The sequence below is a fragment of the Scyliorhinus torazame genome, chromosome 1 (genome assembly GCF_047496885.1).
Source record: "Scyliorhinus torazame isolate Kashiwa2021f chromosome 1, sScyTor2.1, whole genome shotgun sequence".
Taxonomy (NCBI): domain Eukaryota; kingdom Metazoa; phylum Chordata; class Chondrichthyes; order Carcharhiniformes; family Scyliorhinidae; genus Scyliorhinus; species Scyliorhinus torazame.
Window position 1 is genome coordinate 24990128 of NC_092707.1, and position 22467 is coordinate 25012594.

The window sequence follows — 22467 nt, forward strand, 5'->3', positions numbered from 1 at the left end:
TGGGCACCGTACTGGCTTCCAGAATCGTGGACATGGGGTGATGGCACCTAGGGGCCTCACAGGCCATTGGAGGCCTCCCCTCCGGGTGGTTGGGTGCAGGGCAGGCTGGTGCCCTGGCTCCTTGGCACTGCCTGTCCGGCAGTGATCCCGATAGACTTCTGGCTGAGATTAGGAGACATTTCTTCACTCAGAAATTTGAAAGTCATCAGATTTCTCTACTCCAGAGGTCTGTGGAGGCTCAATCAGTGAATATAGTCAAGACGGAGGTCGAAAGACACTGAAGAAATTATGGCATTATGGGGACAGAGTGGGAAAGTGGTGTCGAGGTGGCCTTACTGCAGCAAGCTCGAGGGGCTGTATGCCCTCCTCCTGTGCCTGTTTCACAAGTTCTTCTGATAACAATTGTGGAAGATCAGCAGTCGGTTCACATTCTGCTTGTGTGATTCTCTTTCGATTTGTTACATCCAGTCAGTCAGCTGGCAAGTGCCTGGCCCCTCACAAATGAAACTTTCTAACGTGAAAACAACAGCAGAAACGTGTTGGTGCCCGACACCAGCTGGCTTTGTTGGCTCTTAGAAAACTGAAGGCAGCGGTCCGCCATCCTTGAGCATCACCATGTCCATTCAGGACCCTGCCAGCTCGCCATGTCCATTCAGGACCCTGCCAGCTCGCCATGTCCATTCAGGACCCTGCCAGCTCGCCATGTCCATTCAGGACCCTGCCAGCTCGCCATGTCCATTCAGGACCCTGCCAGCTCGCCATGTCCATTCAGGACCCTGCCAGCTCGCCATGTCCATTCAGGACCCTGCCAGCTCGCCATGTCCATTCAGGACCCTGCCAGCTCACCATGTCTATTCAGGACCCTGCCAGCTCGCCATGTCCATTCAGGACCCTGCCAGCTCGCCATGTCCATTCAGGACCCTGCCAGCTCGCCATGTCTATTCAGGACCCTGCCAGCTCGCCATGTCTATTCAGGACCCTGCCAGCTCGCCATGTCCATTCAGGACCCTGCCAGCTCGCCATGTCCATTCAGGACCCTGCCAGCTCGCCATGTCTATTCAGGACCCTGCCAGCTCGCCATGTCCATTCAGGACCCTGCCAGCTCGCCATGCCTATTCAGGACCCTGCCAGCTCGCCATGTCCATTCAGGACCCTGCCAGCTCGCCATGCCTATTCAGGACCCTGCCAGCTCGCCATGTCTATTCAGGACCCTGCCAGCTCGCCATGTCCATTCAGGACCCTGCCAATCCGCCATGTCTATTCGGGACCCTGCCAACCCGCCATGTCTTTTCAGGACCCTGCCAGCTCGCCATGCCTATTCAGGACCCTGCCAGCTCGCCATGTCTATTCAGGACCCTGCCAGCTCGCCATGTCCATTTAGGACCCTGCCAGCTCGCCATGCCTATTCAGGACCCTGCCAGCTCGCCATGTCCATTTAGGACCCTGCCAGCTCGCCATGTCTATTCAGGACCCTGCCAGCTCGCCATGTCCATTTAGGACCCTGCTGGCTTAAAAGTTGATCTGGCCCTCCACCCTCCCTGAACTCAAGGCACAAGGCCGAAAAACATCAAAGGGTGACTCCACGGCAAGGACACAACAGACGATGGTAATAATTTCCCGATGGTGTTGGGTGGTGTTAAACTGGATACATGTAGAAGATCAGTTAAATTGTTACAAGCCGGGCGCACGGTGGCGCAGTGGTTAGCACTGAGGTTCCAGGTTCGATCCCGGCTCTGGGTGACTGTCCGTGTGGAGTTTGCACATTCTGCCCGTGTCTGCGTGTGTTTCGCCCCCACAACCCAAAGATGTGCAGGGTAGGTGGATTGGCCACGCTAAATTGCCCCATAATTGGAAAAAAAGAATTGGGTACTCTAAATTTATTTTAAAAAGAGAAAAAAAGAATTGTTAAAAGCCTGTTTTTTTTGTCTCTTTGAATGAAAACGAATAAGCCTAAGGGTGCTCACTCAAAAGATATTGTCCCGACAACCTGGGCAAGCGAGATAATGGTTGTTCTTTTGGGAAACCGCTAGCAGGCTGGCCTCCAGCAAAGGGAGGGCCGCAGCTGGAAAGGCAAATGGTGATGCTGATTATCACCTCCACTTTGTTGAGTCCTGATGGACTACTTTGGATTTGGAGGAGGGAATTTCTTTTCTCTTTTTACAAATATTTTTATTAAGGTATTTGAAATTTTTTATAATAATAACAATGACATAAACATGGTATAATAAACATTACCACCCCCATCCCAATCTTCACACCCCCCAACCATAAAACAACAATCCGTCCCTCTCTCCGCCCCCCCCCCCCCCTTTGGAATACTGCTTCTGCTGGCAGTTTAATTTTCCCCGAGAAAGTCGACGAACGGCTGCCATCTCCGGGTGAACCCGACCATTGACCCTCTTAAGGCGAACTTTATCTTCTCGAGACTGAGAAACCCAGCCATGTCACTAACCCCGGTCTCTACACTCGGGGGCTTCGAGTCCCTCCACATTAACAAGATCCGTCTCCGGGCTACCAGGGAGGCAAAGGCCAAGACGTCGGCCTCTTTCGCCCTCTGCACTCCCGGCTCTTCCGGCACTCCAAAGGTCGCCACCTCCGGACTGGGCACCACCCGTGTTTTGAGTACCGTGGACATTGCCTGAGCAAAATCCTGCCAAAACCCGCCAAGCTTTGGGCATGCCCAAAACATGTGGACATGATTTGCTGGTCTTCCCGCGCACCTCGCACACCTATCCTCTACCCCGAAAAACTTGCTCATCCGGGCCACCGACATGTGTGACCGGTGGACTACCTTGAATTGTATCAGGCTAAGCCTGGCACATGATGAGGATGTATTAACCCTGCTTAGGGCATCCGCCCACAGACCCGCCTCTATCTCTCCTCCTGGCTCGTCCTCCCACTTGCCCTTAAGCTCTTCCACCGGGGTTTCCTCCGCATCCCAAAGTTCCTGGTAAATATCTGATACCTTCCCCTCTCCCACCCAGGTGCTGGAGACTACTCTATCCTGTATCCCCCATGGTGGCAGCAGCGGGAAGGCCGGGAGCTGCTTTCTCAGGAAGTCTCACACCTTCAAATACCTAAACCGTTCCCTACTGGCAATTCAAATGTATCCTCCAAGGCTTTCACGCTGGGGAAGCTCCCATCTATAAGTAGATCCCCCATCCTAATTCCTGTCCTTTGCCATCTCCAGAACCCACCATCCAGCCTACCCAATACAAACCAATGATTATTGTAAATCGGGGTCCAAACCGATGCTCCCTCCACTCTCTTATATCTCCTCCACTGCCCCCAGATTCTCAGAACCGCCATCACCATCAGACTTGTGGAGTATCAGGGTCGGCGAGAACGGAAGGGGTGCCGTTATCAGTGCTCCCAAAATTGTGTCTTTGCATGACGCCGCCTCCATCCACTCCCACACCGACCCATCCCCCGCTACTCACTTCCTAATCAGGGCTATATTAGCCACCCAGAAGTAATTGCAGAAGTTCGGCAGCGCCAACCCACCCTCCCCCCGACTGCACTCCAGCAACACTTTCTTCACTCGCGGGGTTTTATCCGCCCACACAAAGCCCAAAATAACCTTATTCACCCGCTTGTAAAAGGGCCTTGGGATGAAGATGGGGAGGCACTGAAAGCCAAACAGAAATCTGGGAAGGACCGTCATTTTCACGGTCTGTACCCTCCCCGCCAGTGATAGCGGGAGCATGTCCCATCTCATAAAGTCCCCTTCGATTTGCTCTACCAGCCGAGATAGGTTTAACTTGTGCAGTGCCTCCCATTCCCGGACCACGTGGATTCCCAGATACCGAAAGCTCTTTGCTACCATTCTAAACGGCAGCTCTCCCAGTCTCTTCTCCTGTCCTCTTGCCTGGATCGCGAACATCTCGCTTTTGCCCATGTTCAAGTTATACCCTACAAAATTGCCAAATTCCCCCAGGATTTGCATTACTTCCCCAACCCCTCCAACGGGTCCGAAATGTACAAGAGCAGGTCAAATGCGTAAAGCGAGACCCGGCGTTCCACCCCCCCCCCCCCCCCCCCACGCGAACCAGCCCTTTCCGGTTCCTAGAGGCTCTTAACGCCATGGCCAATGGCTCTATGGCCAGAGCAAACAGTAACGGGGAGAGGGGGCACCCTTGCCTTGTCCCTCGGTGTAATTTAAAATACCCCGACCTCAGCCGGTTCATACGCACACTCGCGACTGGTGCCTGATAGAGCAACCTCACCCAGTCAATAAAGCCCTCACCAAACCAAAACCTTCCCAGTGCCTCCCACAGGTAATTCCACTCCACCCGATCAAAAGCCTTTTCCGCATCCATCGCTACCACCACCTCCACCTCCTCTCCTTCTGAGGGCATCATAATAACATTTAGAAGCCTTCGAACATTGGCCTTGAGTTGCCTGCCCTTTACAAATCCCATCTGGTCTTCCCCTATCACCCCCGGGACACAGTCCTCTATCCTTGTGGCCAGTATCTTCGCCAGCAGTTTGGCGACAACATTCAGTAGAGAAATTGGCCTGAATGACCCGCATTGCTCCAGATCCTTCTCCCATTTCAGGATCAATGAAATCGAGGCCTGTGACGTTGTTGGGGGGAGGTCTCCCTTCTCTCTAGCTTCGTTAAATGTCCTCACCAGCAGTGGGGTCAATATCTCTGAAAACCTCTTTTAGAATTCCACCGGGTAGCCGTCAGGCCCCGGGGCCTTGCCCGACTGCATGCCCTCCAACCACTCAATTATTTCCTCAATCTCAATTGGGGCTCCCAGCCCTTCCACCAGATCCTCATCTACCCTCGGGAACCTCAACTGATCCAAAACCTGCCTCATCCCCACCACCCCAGCCGGGGGTTCCGACTCATATAGTTCACTATAAAAGTTCTTAAACACCTCATTCACCCCCATTGGGTCCAGGACAATATTCCCGCCTTTACTCTTTACTTATCTCCCTGGCTGCCTCCCTTTTCCTGAGCTGGTGCACCAACATTCTGCTTGCCTTTTCCCCGTACTCATAGATCGCCCCCCTTGCCTTCCTCAACTGTTCCACCGCTTTCCCTGTGGTCAACAGCCCAAACTCCACCTGTAACCTCCGCCGCTCCCTCAGTAGCCCCCGCGTCCGGGGCCTCCGAGTACCTCCTGTCCACCTGGAGTATCTCCTCAACTAACCTGTCCCTCTCAGCCCGTTCCGCCTTTTCTCTGTGGGCACGTATCGAGATTAATTCCCCTCTGACCACAGCCTTCAGAGATTCCCAGACCGTCGCTGCAGAGACCTCCCCTGTATCATTTGTTTCCAGGTGGTTCTGGATGGACTTGTTAACCCGCCCACAGATCGCTTCGTCCGTTAGCAACCCCACATCCAGTCTCCACAGCGGGCGTTGCCCTCGCTCCACACTAACCCGTAGATCCACTCAATGTGGGGCATGATCCAACACTGCGATTGCCGAGTACTCAGTATCCACCACCCCCGGTTTTAGCGCCCTGCTCAGAACAAAAAAGTCGATGCGAGAGTATACCTTGTGGACATGGGAGAAACAAGAAAACTCCTTGGCCCTTGACCCATGCAAACCTCCATGGGTCTACTCCCCCCATCTGTTCCATAAACCCCTTCAATTCCTTTGCTGCGGGAGGCCTCTGCCCTATCCTGGATTTTGACCGGTCCAATTCCGGATCAATGACTGTGTTAAAATCTCCTCCCATAATGAGGTTATGTGACTCCAAGTCTGGGATCTTACCTAACAGCCGCCTCATAAATTCCACATCGTCCCAATTCGGAGCATTTATGTTCACAAGTACCACCCGCACCCCCTCCAGCTTCCCACTCACCATTATGTACCTACCCCACTTGTCTGACACGATTCTCCCTGCCTCGAATGCCCTAGTTTATTGGTCAAGATCGCTACCCCCCTGGTCTTTGAGTCCAGCCCTGAGTGGAATACCTGGCCCACCCACCCCTTTCTCAATCTCGTCTGGTCTGTAATCTTTAGGTGTGTCTCTTGTAGCATTGCCACGTCCGCCTTCAGCCCCCTAAAATGCGCAAACACGCGAGCCCTCTTGACCGGCCCATTCAACCCTCTGACGTTCCATGTAATCAGCCTGGTCTGGGGGCTTACCATCCCCGCCCCCCCCTGCCGACTAGCCATCACCCTTTTTAGGCCAGCCTCGAGCTCACGCCCTCCGCCTCCTCGAGCCCCCCTCGGGCATTCGTCGTTCCCGACCTCCCATTTGTCCCCGAGTAACAGTTCCTCCCCTGTCAGCAAAGCAGCTCCCACCCCCTCTCCCTCCCCCCTAGCAACAGCACTAGAAACCCAACCCCCCAAGTCAAGCTCCAGCTTAACACCTGCTCGCCCCCCACTGTGCTTCCGTGAGTCAGCTGACCCATGCTGACTTGATAGCGCCCGTCCCTGGCACCAAGCAGTCTGGCTCCCCATTGTTCTCTCCCCTCCCCCCCCCCACTTGGACAAACATATTAAGAACATCACATTCCCCAGTAAACAAACATCAGAAAAAAGAGTGAAGAAACAGCCACTTTACCAAAAAAAAACACCCAAAAACAGAACCAGCCCCAAAGACTACCCCCCCTCTAACCATCTCCCTGCAAGACAAAGTTACCTTCAGCCATCAAAACAGCCCCTTATTACACATAACACGACTTATACTTATACAGCCCAGCACAACAAATCACCACCACAGTACTCTCCCAGGCTACAGTGTCTTTTAGTTCGCCTCCAGCCTCTTTTCTTTAATAAAAGTCCACACATCGTCTGGTGTTTCAAAGTAGAAGTCCCATTCCTCATGTGTGACCCACAGACCGGCTGTGTACAACATCCCGAATTTCACCCCCTTCTTAAAGAGGGCCGTTTTTGCCCGATTAAACCAGCTCTTGGCCAAATCCGCGCCCAAGCCCAGAAAAATGCGCAGCTCACAGTTCTCTCATTTGCTGCTCCGTTCCTTCTTGGCCCCCCGCAGAACGTGTTCCTTGTCCAGGAATCGGTGTAAACGTACCACCATCGCCCTCGGCGGCTCGTTCACTCGGGGCTTCTTCGCGAGGGCTCTCTGCGCTCTATCCACTTCCAGGGGTCGAGGGAACGCCTCAGCCCCAATCAACTTCTCCAACATGTCCGTCACATAAGCCCTCGCATCCGATCCCTCACTGCCTTCAGGGAGGCCGACAATTCTAAGATTATGTCTCCTGCACCTGTTCTCCAGGTCCTCCAGCTTCTCCTGCATTCTTCTCTGGTGGTCGTTCATCATCCCCACCTTGGTCTCCAGCACGGTTAGGTAGTCCTCGTGCTTGGACACCTTTTTCTCCACCTCTTGGATCGCTCTTCCGTGGGTCTCTTGATTCTGCACCACCTGATCAATCGAAGCCTTGATCGGGTCCAGCGTGTCCTTCTTCAGCTTGGCGAAGCAATCTTCACAAAACTTCACCAGCTGCTCCGTTGACCACTGTTCCGTCTCCCCGCGGCCCTGCCTCTCCGCCATGCTTTCCCGCGTTAGCGGCTCTGCTTGTATCTTTCTCATAGGACTTTGTCTTCTCACACGGCCACTTCTGGTCCAATTCTCCATACACCGGAGTGGGAGTTCTCCTCACTGTCTCACTCTTCACCGATTTATCCCATAAAATCCGTAAAAAGCCGGGGGGAAAAGGTCCAAAAGTCCGCCACAGGCGGGAGCTATCAAATGTGCGACCTACTCCTCCATGGCCGCCACCAGAAGTCGGGAATTTCTTTTCAGCCAGCTCTCCCACCCCGCCTCCACTCCCCCGAACCGTAATGGCCCTCTGTCACCCTCCCCCCTTCCATTTACTACAAGGAACAGGCAATTCTGGATTTGGTGATGTGTAATGAGGCAGACTTGATTAGGGAACTTAAGGTGAAGGAACCCTCAGGGTGCAGTGACCACAATATGATAGAATTTTCCCTGCAGTTTGAGAGGGAGAAGCTGCAATCAGATGTAATGGTATTACAATTAAAGAAGGGTAACTACAGAGACATGAGGGAGGAGCTGGCCAGAGTTGATTGGAAGAGGAGCCTAGCAGGGAAGACAGTGGAACAACGATGGCAGGAGTTTTGGGGGGTTATTGGGGAGGCACAACAGAAATTCATCCCAAGGAGGAGGAAACATGCTAAGGGGAGGACAAGGCATCCATGGCTGACGAGGGATGTCAAGGACAGCATAAAGGCTAAAGAAAAAGCATACAAAGTGGGGAGGATTAGTGGGAAACCAGAGGATTGGGAAGCCTTTAAAAGCGAGCAGAGGACAACTAAAAAAGCAATAAGGGGGGAGAAGATGAAGTATGAGTGCAAGCTAACTAGTAATATAAAGGAAGATAGAAAGAGTTTTTTTCAATATATAAAAGGTAAGGGAGAGGCAAAAATAGACATTGGACCACTGGAAAATGTGGCTGGAGAAGTAGTAATAGGAAACAAAGAAATGGCAGATGGACTCAATAGTTATTTTGCATCAGTCTTCACGGTGGAAGACACCAGTGGGAAGCCAGAGCTCCAGGAGAACCAGGGGGTAGAGGTGAGTGCAGTGACCATTACTAAGGAGAAGGTTCTGGGGAAACTGAAAGGTCTGAAGGTGGATAAATCACCTGGACCGGATGGACTACATCCCAGGGTCCTAAAGGAGATAGCTGAGGAAATTGTGGAGGCATTAGTGATGATCTTTCAGCAATCACTGGAGGCAGGAAGGGTCCCAGAGGACTGGAACGTGGGTAATGTAACACTCCTGTTTAAGAGGGGAGGGAAGCAGAAGACGGGACATTATAGGCCGGTTAGCCTGACTTCGGTCATTGGTAAGATTTTAGAGACTGTTATTAAAGATGAGATCGCAAAGTACTTGGAAGTGCATGGTAAAATAGGACTGAGTCAGCACGGCTTCGTCAAGGGGAGGTCATGTCGGACAAATCTGTTAAGAGTTCTTTGAGGAAGTAACAAGGAAGTTAAACAAAGGAGAACCAGTGGACATGATTCATTTAGATTTCCAGAAGGCCTTTGACAAGGTGTCGCATAGGAGACTGTTAAATAAGTTAAAAGCCCATGGTGTTACAGGTAAGATCCTGGCATGGTTAGAGGATTGGCTGACTGGCAGAAGGCAGAGAGTGGGGATAAAGGAATCTTTTTCAGGATGGCAGCCGGTGACTAGTGGTGTGCCCCAGGGGTCTGTGATGGGACCACAGCTTTTCACAATATACATTAATGATCTGGAAGAAGGAACTGAAGGCACTGTTGCTAAGTTTGCAGATGATACAAAGATCTGTAGAGGGGCAGGTGGTATTGAGGAAGCAGGCGGGCTGCAGAAGGATTTGGACAAGGTAGGAGAGTGGGCAATGAAGTTGGAAATGAAATACAATGTGGAAAAGTGTGAGGTTATGCACTTTGGAAGGAGGAATTTAGGCATAGACTATTTTTTAAATGGGGAAAGGCTTAGGAAATCAGAAGCACAAAGGGTCTTGGGAGTCTTTGTTCACGATTCTCTTAAGGTTAACGTGCAGGTTCAGTCGGCAGTTAAGAAGGCAAATGCAATGTTAGCATTCATGTCGAGAGGGCTAGAGTACAAGAGCAGGGATGTACTTCTGAGGCTGTATAAGACTCTGGTCAGACCCCTATTTTGAGTATTGTGAGCAGTTTTGGGCCCCATGTCTAAGGAAGGATGTGCTGGCCTTGGAAAGGGTCCAGAGGAGGTTCACAAGAATGATCCCTGGAATGAAGAACTTGTCGTATGAGGAACGGTTGAGGACTCTGGGTCTGTCAGAGTTTAGAAGGATGAGGATGAGTAACTTACAGGATACTGCGAGGCCTGGATAGAATGGACGTGGAGAGGATGTTTCCACTTGTAGGAAAAACTAGAAGCAGAGGACACAATCTCAGACTAAAGGGACGATCCTTTAAAACAGATCAGCAGGAATTTCTTCAGCCAGAGGGCGGTGAATCTGTGGAACTCTTTGCCGCAGAAGGCTGTGGAGGCCAAATCACTGAGTGTCTTTAAGACAGAGATAGATAGGGCCTTGATTAATAAGGGGATCAGGGGTTATGGGGAGAAGGCAGGAGAATGGGGATGAGAAAATATCGGACATGATTGAATGGCGGAGCAGACTCGATGGGCCGAGTGGCCTAATCCTGCTCCTCTGTCTTATGGTCTTATTTCCGCTCCTCTTCCACAATCTTTCCAATCTTTATCTTTGGAACAGTTAGCTCAATTCCAACCTCCGCAGTGCCAATTTCAACAGCTTAGCCAGACCATAGAATTCCTACAGTGCAGAAGGAGGACATTCGGCCCTTCGAGTCTGCGCAAACCTCTGAAAGAGCACCCTACCTGGGCCCCTGCCCTGTCCCCGTAACCCTACCTAACGTGAACATCTTTGGAATGTGGGAGCACCCGGAGAGCGGGCACCCGCCACGCAAACAATCACCCAAGACCGGAATCAAACCCAGGTCCCTGGCGCAGTGCCAGCCGCTGTGCCACCATTTCACAAAGAGCAAAAGGGTTCTCACTGACCCAATGACTGGCTGCTTCCCTTATTGTTTCAGGGCACAGAGCTGGAGGGGTCGAGTGACCTAACCCTATTCCTGGGGGGAAACGTTGCTGCTTCTGCCTGTCCGCTAAACCTGGAACTAAACCTGGAACCAATCTAGGTCTGAATAGTTCATGTGCTCATTAGATAGAAAGAAATACTGTGCGGGATTCTCCGTTTCAGAGACTAAGTGCTGATGCCGGGGCAGAATCGGTGGCCTTCCACAGCTGCACAATTGCGCCGGTCCCAGAGCAATTCAACAACCATTACTGAGCAAGTACTGGAGCCACGCGGAACACGAGCGATTCCAGTGAAAACCGGTGTTGTCTTCGCTGGAATCAGGGTTGACACTCGAGAGGCTGACAAGCTGCAGCCAGACATTAGCACCCCACTCCCCACACACACTCACCCCAGCCAACAAGATGGCAGCACCGGGAGCGGCATCCTGGTTCACAGATGCCAAGTTGGAGACCCTACTGGTCTACCCTGTACCCTGGGGTGGGAAGGAGGCTGCCACCCACAGCCATACACCTGGGGGGCTGGTGGCAGAGGGCGTGAGCGCCATGGGTTCCACCATCAGGACCAGGCAGCAGTGCCACAAAAAGCTGCATGACCTCCTTAGGGCGGCCAAGGTGAGTAGGAACTATGCCCCTGGCACTAAACCCCATCCTACACACCCGTAACCCCACCCAGAGGGCAACTGGGCCGGCTCCAACCGCAGGCAGTGTGGGCGTTCCGCACCCTGCAACGCATGCTAGCACCCACATGAGCCACCATGGCCAGGCATCCTGCCCACAGCGGCCACCAGCTGCCCACCCCCTGGGCTGCATGCATCCGACTGCTTAATACTTTGCTCGTTCTGCCTCCACATCGCACCCGACCCCCCCCCAGGAGGAGGTGCCACATAATCTCCGGGAGAGAGAGACCGGAGGGAGACCGCCGGACCTGCAGCATCTCACCACAGTGGAGCGGTGGGCACTGGACCCGGAGTGGGGCCAGAGAGAGGGCAGTCGCCGAGGTGGAGGTCGGCATCGAGCAACAAGTGAGCCCCCGCTGACTTGCGATTCCTGATGGCACGTGTGGCACAATCCCCACACTGCCCCCACACCACCCCCTCACCACCCCCACACCACCCCCTCACCACCCCCACACTGCCCCCACACCACCCTACACACCCCCACACCACCCCCTCACCACCCCACCACCCCCTCACCACCCCCACACCGCCCCCACACCACCCTACACACCCCCACAACACCCCCACACCACCCCCACACCACCCCCACACCACCCAACGCACCCCCACACCACCCTACACACCCCCACACCACCCCCTTATCACCCCACCACCCCCTCACCACCCCCACACCGCCCCCACACCACCCTACACACCCCCACAACACCCCCACACCACCCTACGCACCCCCACACCACCCTACACACCCCCACACCACCCCCTCACCACCCTACCACCCCCTCACCACCCCCACACCGCCCCCACACCACCCTACACACCCCCACACCACCCCCTCACCACCCCACCACCCCCTCACCACCCCCACACCGCCCCAACACCACCCTACACACCCCCACAACACCCCCACACCACCCTACACACCCCCACACCACCCTACACACCCCCACACCACCCTACACACCCCCACACCGCCCCCACACCACCCTACACACCCCCACACCGCCCCCACACCACCCTACACACCCCCACACCACCCCAACACCACCCCCTCACCACACCCACACTGCCCCCACACCACCCCCTCACCACCCCCACACCACCCCCACACTGCCCCCACACCACCCCCTCACCACCCACACTGCCCCCACACCACCCCCTCACCACCCCACCACCCCCTCACCACCCCCACACTGCCCCCACACCACCCCCACACCACACCCTCACCACCCCCACACCGCCCCCACACCACCCTACACACCCCCACACCACCCCCTCACCACCCCCTCACGACACCCACACCGCCCCCACACCACCCTACACACCCCCACACCACCCCCACACCACCCCACTCCTCCCCCTAACCACCCCCACACCACCCCCCACACAACCCTACACACCCCCACACCACCCTACACACCCCACCACACTACACACCCCCACACCGCCCCCTCACCGCCCCCACACCACCCTACACACCCCACACCACCCTACACACCCCCACACCACCCATCACCACCCTCTCACCACACCCACACAGCACCCCCATCACCACCTGCTTACCACCACTTCACCATCTCCTCACCACCCCCACACCACCCCCACACCGCTCCCACACACCCCCACACCACCCTCTCACCACCCCCAAACCACCACCAACACATCACCTATCACCACCCCCTCACTGCTCCCATCACCACCCCCTCACCACCCATCACCTCCCCCTCTCCGCCCCACACCACCACTTCACCATCTCCTTCCACCCCCACACAGCCCCCACACCACCCCCATGCCACCCCCACACCGCCCCTACACCACCCCCACACCACCCCCACACCACCCTACACCCCCCCACACCACCCCCACACCACCCCCCTCCGCCCCCACACCACCACTTCACCATCTCCTCACCACCCCCCTCCGCCCCCACACCGCCCCCACACCACCCCCACACCGCCCCCACGCCACCCCCACACCGCCCCCACACCACCCCCACATCGCCCCCACACCACCCCCCTCCGCCCCCACACCACCACTTCACCATCTCCTCACCACCCCCACACCGCCCCCACACCGCCCCCATGCCACCCCTACATCACCCCCACACCGCCCCTACACCACCCCCACACCGCCCCTACACCACCCCCACACCGCCCCCACACTGCCCCCACACCACCCCCACACCGCCCCACACCGCCCCCACACCACCCCCGCACCGCCCCGCACCACGCCCACACCACTCCCACGCCACCTCCTCACCACCCCCACACCACTCCCGCACCACCCCCTCACCGCCCCCACGCCACCCACACAGCACCCCTGTCACCACCCCCACACCATCCCCACACCACTCCCTCACCACCCCCTCACCACCCACACACCACCCATCACCACCCCCTCACTGCCCCCACACCACCCCCACACCACCCTCTCACCACCCCCACTCATGTGTCATGTCTTGCATGATCACCTGGCGATGGTGTCTCCAGCCCCGACACGAACCCCGAGAAGAAACCAACGGCGACTGTACAACGGGCAGCAGCAAGAGCCCAAACCGCAGTCCGGGATACCCTGGAGCACCAGTCTGCGGATGACACTGACTTCCCGTCACTGCTGTTTCCAACACCTTTTTATTATATAATCTTTATTAGTATCACAAGTAGGTTTACATTAACACTGCAATGAAGTTACTGCGAAAATCCCCGAGTCGCCACATTCCGGCGCCTGTTCGGGTACACAGAGGGAGAATTCAGAGTGTCCAATTCACCGAACAAGCACGTCTTTCGGGACTTGTGGGAGGAAACCGGAGCACCCGGAGGAAACCCACGCAGACACGGGGAGAACGTGCAGACTCCACAGACAGTGGCCCAAGCCCGGAATCGAACCTGGGACCTTGGAACTGTGATGCACTAGTGCTAACCACTGTGCTACCGTGCCGCCCTCCACCATCTCAGAAACACTCACCCCGGTTGGGCATGTTAATGAAGAGGCTCCTGGGGCACTATCTGGTGCTCACCTCACATGGGCTGCAGTACAGCAGGTGGAGGTAGGAAGCCCTGAGGCAGCAGACAGTCGTAGGGTGGACCATTCCCAGGACTAGCATCCGTCCAGACAGGCTCATGGACAAGGCAGTCCCATTGATAGTGGAGATGCAGTCACAGAGCCAGGGACTATATGAAGGTGTCAGCAACCATCCAGCACCTGCAGGTACAGATGGTGGAGTCTAACCGCTTGTAGGGGCAGGAGGCGGTGCCAGACATGCATGCCACCCAGGCCAACACAACATGGATGGCGTCCACGGGGGAGGCCTTGAGGGTGAAGGTATTGGCCATGGGTCAGGATGTCCAAGGTCTGGGGCACTCTGTGCGGGCAGTGGCCGAGGCCCAGTACAGGGCTCCCCTGTCACAGGCAGCCATGTACCAAGGCCACCTGGACATTGCAGCGGCGCTCCAGAGCTCAGTCCAGTCACAGCAGGTCATGGCTGAGGGCATCGGCAGCATTGCCCGGGCATTGGTCTACCTGAGCCAGTCACAGAGGGAGGTGGCACAGTCACTGGGTGAGGTGGCACATTCCGAGGGGAAGGTGTCCCATCCCCTGTTCTGCATGGCCATGAGCATTGAGACCCTAGTCGATATGGGAGGTGGCCTCCAGGACTGGCAGTGCCAGATGGTGGAGGAGCCTCAGTTGTTAGCTCTGGTTGCATCCCCATCCCAAGGAGTAGCCCGAGGGCCATTGGGCACCACGTGGGAGGAGGAGGTGATGGGGCCCGTGCCGGTGACTCCCGCAGGGGAGGTGCCGGAACACCGCAGCGCCTCAGACACGAACCCCACCACCTCCCATCTCCTGGACCTGATGGACAGTGGGCAGAACAGGCCAGCACCACGCCACCAGAGACACCCGTGCGACGGCCTGCCCCACCCGGTTGCTCCAGAGGATGCCAACAAAGGGGACCTAGGTCACAGGGTGGAATCCACAGCAGGCCGCTGGAGGGGGGGTATGGGACAACATTGGAGGTGGGCTCGGGCCAGGGACTCCAGTTCAGTCATCGTTCACTGTCCCAGTATCCCGCCCCATCCCCACCCCTCTCCACCCCAAACCCCCCACCGGTTTGACGGCACCGTGAGCTGGAATGGCCAGCTCGCATGCAGGAATCACCCAGGTGGATGGTGGAAAGTGCTACAGTGGGCAGGAGTCAGACAGTGTCAGACGATGCGGAGCACCAGAGCTCATCGCAGGCCAGGTTGTCATCATCCCCCATCCCATGGACCAGACCCGCTGCTCACGCCAACCGAGGACCCACACTCCGTAGTGAGGCAGGTTGGAATCATGGAGGGGGTTGCCAGGCCCCCCACGAGGACATTAGAACATCTCGTGTGTGCCGGTCCCCTGTGACTGCCCGGGTCCCATGTCCTGCCCATCCTCGCCCTCCTGCACATCTTCCTCATCGGACGAGGCTTGGCAATCATCCTCCTCCTCCAGCACGTCGCCCCTCTGCTGCATGATGGTATTGAGGGGCAGCAGATCACCACGATGTGGGAGACCCTCTTAGTGCTACACAGGAACTGCATCTTCAGGTTGCCGAAGCACCGCTCGACCAGAGCCCTGGTCGCTACATGGCCGTCATTGCAGCGGGTCTCCTCCTCCTTCTGTGACCTGCGGATAGGCGTCATCTGCCACGACCGTAGCGGATAACCCCTGTCGCCCAAGAGCCAAACCCTCACCCAGGGGTGCACTTCAAAAGTGTCAGGAACCGTGAGTGTGCCAGGATGAAGGCGTTGTGCACATTACCCAGGTATCGGGCGCAGAGGTGCATGGTGTGCAGCTGCACATTCATCGAGTGGAATGCCTTTCGGTTTGTGAAGAGCGGCCTATCATAGGCCGGGGCTCGTGGGGCGACATGCCTCCCGCCAATCACTTCCTGGGCCGGGGGAATCCCGGCAATGACAGCAAACCCCGATGCCCGGGCATCCTGGTGGGCTCGGCCCACATTGCATTTGATATATTGTGCCGACCGGGCATATAGGGCGTCCCCGTGATGGCGCGGATGCATCTGTGCACCGAGGTCTGTGAGATCCCGGACAGGTCCCCACCCGGTGTCTGGAGGGACCCCGTCGTGTTCAGGGCGACCGTTACCTTGACAGCCACCAGGAGTGGTTCCAGGTGGCAATGATCCGGCAGATATGCCATACAGTCCCTCTGCACAGCCGGAGTCTTCGACAGCGTGCCCAGTCCGTCAGGTCCTCGAATGACAGGCGCTGCCGGTACGCGTGAGGCCTCATGTAGCTCCTCCTTCCCACCTCCTCCTCGGCCTGTTGGGTGGCCAGCTCACCATCCTCACCGGCTACTTCCAGTTCCTCTGGGGCACTCTGCCGCTCCAGAGTCCCCCTCGAGCAGCTCCTGCTCGTATAGCCTCAGTGCATTCCCCAGGGCTGTGGCAGCCAGGATGAAGGCCACCATTCCTGGTTGGATTCCGATAGCCATTATCTGCAGGGAGGGAAAGGCAAGCATTTTACAATAGTGCGTACCCCCATGCCCTACCAGGTCCACTGGACTACACAGTGGCTCCAGCCTGCACTGCAGCCCCTGCCCCGCATGTCCCCCTCCCTCTTCCCCATCTCCAAGCCCACAACATGCTGTTCCCCCGGCACTCTGCCCTCTGTCCGCATCCCTGGCCCCATCTGTGCCCGACACTTTGGGGACCTCAAAGCCGTGGCATCCATCCCTACTGACAGCGGTACCGGTGGCTGGCACTACCCATGCCAGCGGTCGCTCTGCAGGCCCTGCATGGCGCTCTCCTGTAAGGACTACCATGGGCATTGCCCTTGGTTTGGCCATATGCTGCCCTCCCGATGGGCAGTGCCCGGTTTTGGGGGGGGGGGTGGGTGGGTTGGTGGGGAGGGAGGTGGAGTGTGGGGGTGGTGGGGCCTGGAGTGTGGCGGTGGTGGGGTCGCGTGCAGGGGTGGTGGGGTGGAGGGTGAAGGGTGGAGTGTCGGGGTGGCAGGGTGGGGGCACCCATACGGCCGGTGCCACTCTGCGCAACCACAGGCCATGGTGGGCGGTCAGTGGGGTGCACAGCAGGATGGCTGCCTTGCAGGCCACGGCAATGGCGGTCCATGCCTGGATGCCCCAGTCACCCCGACCCCATGGTCCATTCCATGGTCAACCCCCCGTTACTCGCTGCTGTCACCCGAGGCCTGCCACCCCCCACGACCCCCCCCTCCCCCACAGTGGCAGGACTGGAAGCCACAGCCATGCCTCTGCATGTCCTGCCTCCTCTCTCTCCCTCAGCAGCCAGGGCACCTGTTTCTGGATTTTTAAACCCGTAAGTGAAGCCTGCCGTCGGCAATTCCTCCTGGCATAAGTGGCGCATTGCGGAGGTCCCGGTGAATAACCGGGTCAGGCCCGCTAATGATATGCCAATGGCGTTTACTGTGCGTGCAGGGTAGAACGCATTGGCGCCGCCGTCACCGGAGCATGGCATTCTGACGGGGGTCCGGCGCCAGCCCTGATGTTGGCCTCACGGTCGATTCCCGGCCCAACAGCCTTTCCCGATTCCGGTGTCGGCCGACCGAGAATCCCGCCCACCGTGCGGGATTCTCCAAATAATTATGTTCCAAATAAAAACATTTTGGTTGTCCTCCCGTCCAAAACAAAACATTTTGTGGGGAGGAGACCCACTGGAACAGAGAAATTGTTTTTTTTTAATCTTTTAATATCCTTCCCAAGGCAAACTCTGATAGTTCATATCAGAGCACGGTAGCATGGTGGTTAGCACAATTGCTTCACAGCTCCAGGGTCCCAGGTTCGATTCCCCGCTGGGTCACTGTCTGTGTGGAGTCTGCACGTTCTCGCCGTGTGTGCGTGGGTTTCCTCCGGGTGCTCCGGTTTCCTCCCACAGTCCAAAGATGTGCAGGTTAGGCGGATTGGCCGTGCTAAATTGCCCTTAGTGTCCAAAATTGCCCTTAGTGCTGGGTGGGGCTACTGGGTTATGGGGATAGGGTGGAGGTGTGGACTTGGGTAGGGTGCTCTTTCCAAGAGCCGGTGCAGACTCGATGGGCCGAATGGCCTCCTTCTGCACTGTAAATTCTATGATTATAAATTCTATGATTATATCTGGTGGAGTCATAACAAACATGCCCTGTGTACACGTCGATGAGGGGAACTGGAACCAAAGTAACTGATACAGGCTCCACACAATTGCACAAGTAGATTAATGCCACGGAGGTAAAATGAGTGTACGATGTAAAGACTGCCACGCACTGTAATATGTATCCATAATAGATACATTTGCAGGTATCCGGCTCGGTGCTTTGTGACCCAGTGCCAGACAGTATCAATTTCAATGTCCTAGCCATACAACCGTGAGCAACTTCACCTCCCATTACTCGCTGGTTTTGCCTCGATTGGCTGTCGGGAGGAGAAAAATAAATAACAGATGGCCTTATTATTCCCGTCTCGGCCAAACAAATAATTTAAAGGCAGCCTTGGGGGGCCGGAGTGAGGACACACAGGGCAGCAAAAAAAAAACCATCCTGCTCTCTCAATGAAGATATAGATTTGAAACTGCACCTTTTGTGTCCAGTCTGCCAGTTTTCAGAGCTTCGGGTTAATTCCTAAAACAAAATAACAAAAATATGCGCGGGGGGGGTGGGGGTGGGGGGCTAGATCCGCTTCTTGGTTAAAAGATGATGAAAGGTTCAGAGGGGTAGGTGGGGAAAACTCACATCCACCCCCAGCCCTCGGGAACAGGGGGGTGGGGAGGGGCAATGAAATTGACAGTGAGAGACAGGGTAGTGTTGAGACACACACACAGGTGCTGAGACTGGGGGGGGGGGGGGGGGATTTGGGGAGATAAAGCAAGGTTTCACCTGTTTTCCTGGCATTTTTCACCGTCCTCTTCTTCTAACCTCTCTCTCTCTGTGTCTCTGAGCAGACTGACGTCAGGCAGCTCTCAGAGTGGCAGGTGGAGAGAAGGAGTGTGTGTGAGAGAACAGGGAGGGAGGGAGGGATGGATGGAGAGAAGGTGACAGAGAGGAGCAACAGAACGGAGAGAGTGGAGCAGGAGCAGGAGAATGGGTGGGAGGGAATTACATTGGAGGGTGGGGGTGGATGGGAGCGAACCAAGGACAAAGGTTTGGAGGTCAACATTGCCTTGGAGACTCCCAGACTTTGGGAGGAAGAATGGAGGCAGCGACTATTTTCTAAACGGCGGAAAGTGTTCAGAAAGCTGAAACCCAACGGCACTTAGGAGTCCTAGTTTGGGATTCTCATGGTTAACATGCAGGTTCAGTTGGCAGTTAGGAAGGCAAATGCAATGTTAGCGTTCGATTTGAGAGGGCTAGAATAAAAGAGCGGGGAGGTACTGCTGAGGCTCTGGTCAGACCCCATTTTGAATATTTGAGAGCAGTTTGGGGCCCCGTATCTAAGGAAGGATGTGCTGGCCTTGGAGGGGTTCCAGAGGAGGTTCACATGAATGATTCTGGGAATGAAGGGCTTGTCATATGAAGAGCACAATGGATATGTGGTCAGTGAGAGGGAAGGATTATTTTGTCTGATATGAAGAACTCATTTGAGACAGGTCATCTGGGTGAAGGAACACAGTGGATCCTCACCTCTGTGGCGCAGACTGCTCATTGTCAGTAACCGCCCTCTCCTCAACCAACCCTGCGATTTCCAGGGCCCCACCCTCTTAGGGGTGAGCATTCGAATCTCTGATACTCTGTCCCCCCCCTGCCTTGGCCCATTCCTGCTCATTATGGGCTACCTTCTTCCGCGAGGTCAAAGAGAAGGCATTGTGAGCTGCACGCTTGATGGGTCAGGGGGTTCTATGGCAGGCGGCATTTGTGCAGTGCACCTGGACATGACGGGGTTCTAACAACAGTTTAGCACAGGGCTAAATCACTGGCTTTGAAAGCAGACCAAGGCAGGCCAGCAGCACGGTTCAATTCCCATACCAGCCTCCCTGAACAGGCACCGGAAGGTGGCAACTGGGGGCTTTTCACAGTAACTTTGGAGGGGTTTAAACTAATGCAGCAGGGGCATGGGAACCTGGTTTGTAGTTTTAGGGTACGAGAGATTGAGAGTATAGAGGTCAGGAGCACAGATTTGACTTCGCAGGAGGGGGCCAGTGTTCAGGTAGGTGGTTTGAAGTGTGTCTACTTCAATGCCAGGAGTATACGAAATAAGGTTGGGGAACTGGCAGCATGGGTTGGTACCTGGGACTTCGATGTTGTGGCCATTTCGGAGACATGGATAGAGCAGGGACAGGAATGGTTGTTGCAGGTTCCGGGGTTTAGGTGTTTTAGTAAGCGCAGAGAAGGAGGCAAAAGAGGGGGAGGTGTGGCGCTGCTAGTCAAAAACAGTATTACGGTGGCGGAGAGGATGCTAGATGGGGACTCTTCTTCCGAGGGAGTATGGGCTGAGGTTAGAAACAGGAAAGGAGAGGTCACCCTGTTGGGTGTTTTCTATAGGCCTCCAAATAGTTCTAGGGATGTAGAGGAAAGGATGGCGAAGATGATTCTGGATAAGAGCGAAAGTAACAGGGTAGTTATTATGGGAGACGTTAACTTTCCAAATATTGACTGGAAAAGATATAGTTCGAGTACATTAGATGGGTCGTTTTTTGTACAATGTGTGCAGGAGGGTTTCCTGACACAATATGTTGACAGGCCAACAAGAGGAGAGGCCACATTGGATTTGGTTTTGGGTAATGAACCAGGCCAGGTGTTCGATTTGGAGGTAGGTGAGCACTTTGGGGACAGTGAACACAATTCGGTGACGTTTACGTTAGTGATGAAAAGGGATAAGTATACCCCGCAGGGCAAGAGGTATAGCTGGGGGAAGGGCAATTATGATGCCATTAGACATGACTTGGGGGGGGGATAGGTTGGAGAAGTAGGCTGCAAGTGTTGGGCACACTGGATATGTGGAGCTTGTTCAAGGAACAGCTACTGCGTGTTCTTGATAAGTACGTACCGGTCAGGCAGGGAGGAAGGCGTCGAGCGAGGGAACCGTGGTTTACCAAAGAAGTGGAATCGCTTGTTAAGAGGAAGAAGGAGGCCTATTTGAAGATGAGGTGTGAAGTTTCAGTTGGGGCGCTTGATAGTTACAAGGTAGCGAGGAAGGATCTAAAGAGAGAGCTAAGACGAGCAAGGAGGGGACATGAGAAGTATTTGGCAGTTAGGATCAAGGAAAACCCAAAAGCTTTCTATAGGTATGTCAGGAATAAAAGAATGACTAGGGTAAGAGTAGGGCCAGTCAAGGACAGGGATGGGAAGTTGTGTGTGGAGTCTGAAGAGATAGGCGAGATACTAAATGAATATTTTTCATCAGTATTCACTCAAGAAAAAGAGAATGTTGTGGAGGAGAATGCTGAGACCCAGGCTATTAGAATAGATGGCATTGAGGTATGAAGGGAAGAGGTGTTGGCAATTCTGGACAGGCTGAAAATAGATAAGCCCCCGGGGCCTGATGGGATTTATCCTAGGATTCTCTGGGAAGCCAGGGAAGAGATTGCTGAGCCTTTGACCTTGATTTTTATGTTATCATTGGCTACAGGAATAGTGCCAGAGGACTGGAGGATAGCAAATGTGGTCCCTTTGTTCAAGAAGGGGAGTAGAGACAACCCCGGCAACTATAGACCGGTGAGCCTCACGTCTGTTGTGGGTAACGTCTTGGAGGGGATTATAAGAGACAAGATTTATAATCATCTAGATAGGAATAATATGATTAGGGATAGGCAGCATGGCTTTGTGAAGGGTAGGTTATGCCTCACAAACCTTATCGAGTTCTTTGAGAAGGTGACTGAACAGGTAGATGAGGGTAGAGCAGTTGATGTGTATATGGATTTCAGTAAAGCGTTTGATAAGGTTCCCCACGGTAGGCTATTGCAGAAAATAAGGAGGCTGGGGATTGAGGGTGATTTAGAGATGTGGATCAGAAATTGGCTAGCTGAAAGAAGACAGAGGGTGGTGGTTGATGGGAAATGTTCAGGATGGAATTCAGTTTCAAGTGGCGTACCACAAGGATCTGTTCTGGGGCCGTTGCTGTTTGTCATTTTTATAAATGACCTAGAGGAGGGCGCAGAAGGGTGGGTGAGTAAATTTGCAGACGACACTAAAGTCGGTGGTGTTGTCGACAGTGCGTTGCAGGTTACAGAAGGACATAGATAAGCTGCATAGCTGGGCTGAGAGGTGGCAAATGGAGTTTAATGTAGAGAAGTGTGAGGTGATTCACTTTGGAAGGAATAACAGGAATGC

The 22467-nt window shown here is 55.0% G+C and overlaps 1 protein-coding gene across 2 annotated transcripts in view; it reads right to left on the bottom strand.

The window, feature by feature from the left end:
* Window positions 1-19164, bottom strand: part of slc7a4 (solute carrier family 7 member 4) — a 77735-nt gene extending 58571 nt beyond the window's left edge. The window contains exons 1-2 of one of the 2 annotated variants that reach the window (XM_072475877.1): window positions 19078-19128; window positions 16343-16693 (exon numbers count right to left, since the gene is read on the bottom strand). The gene's annotated coding sequence lies outside the window, so the exon portion shown is untranslated. Of the gene's footprint in view, window positions 1-16342; window positions 16694-19077 lie in introns of both variants that reach the window. The other variant, XM_072475868.1, reaches the window with a different exon arrangement.
* Window positions 19165-22467: the final 3303 nt, after the last annotated feature.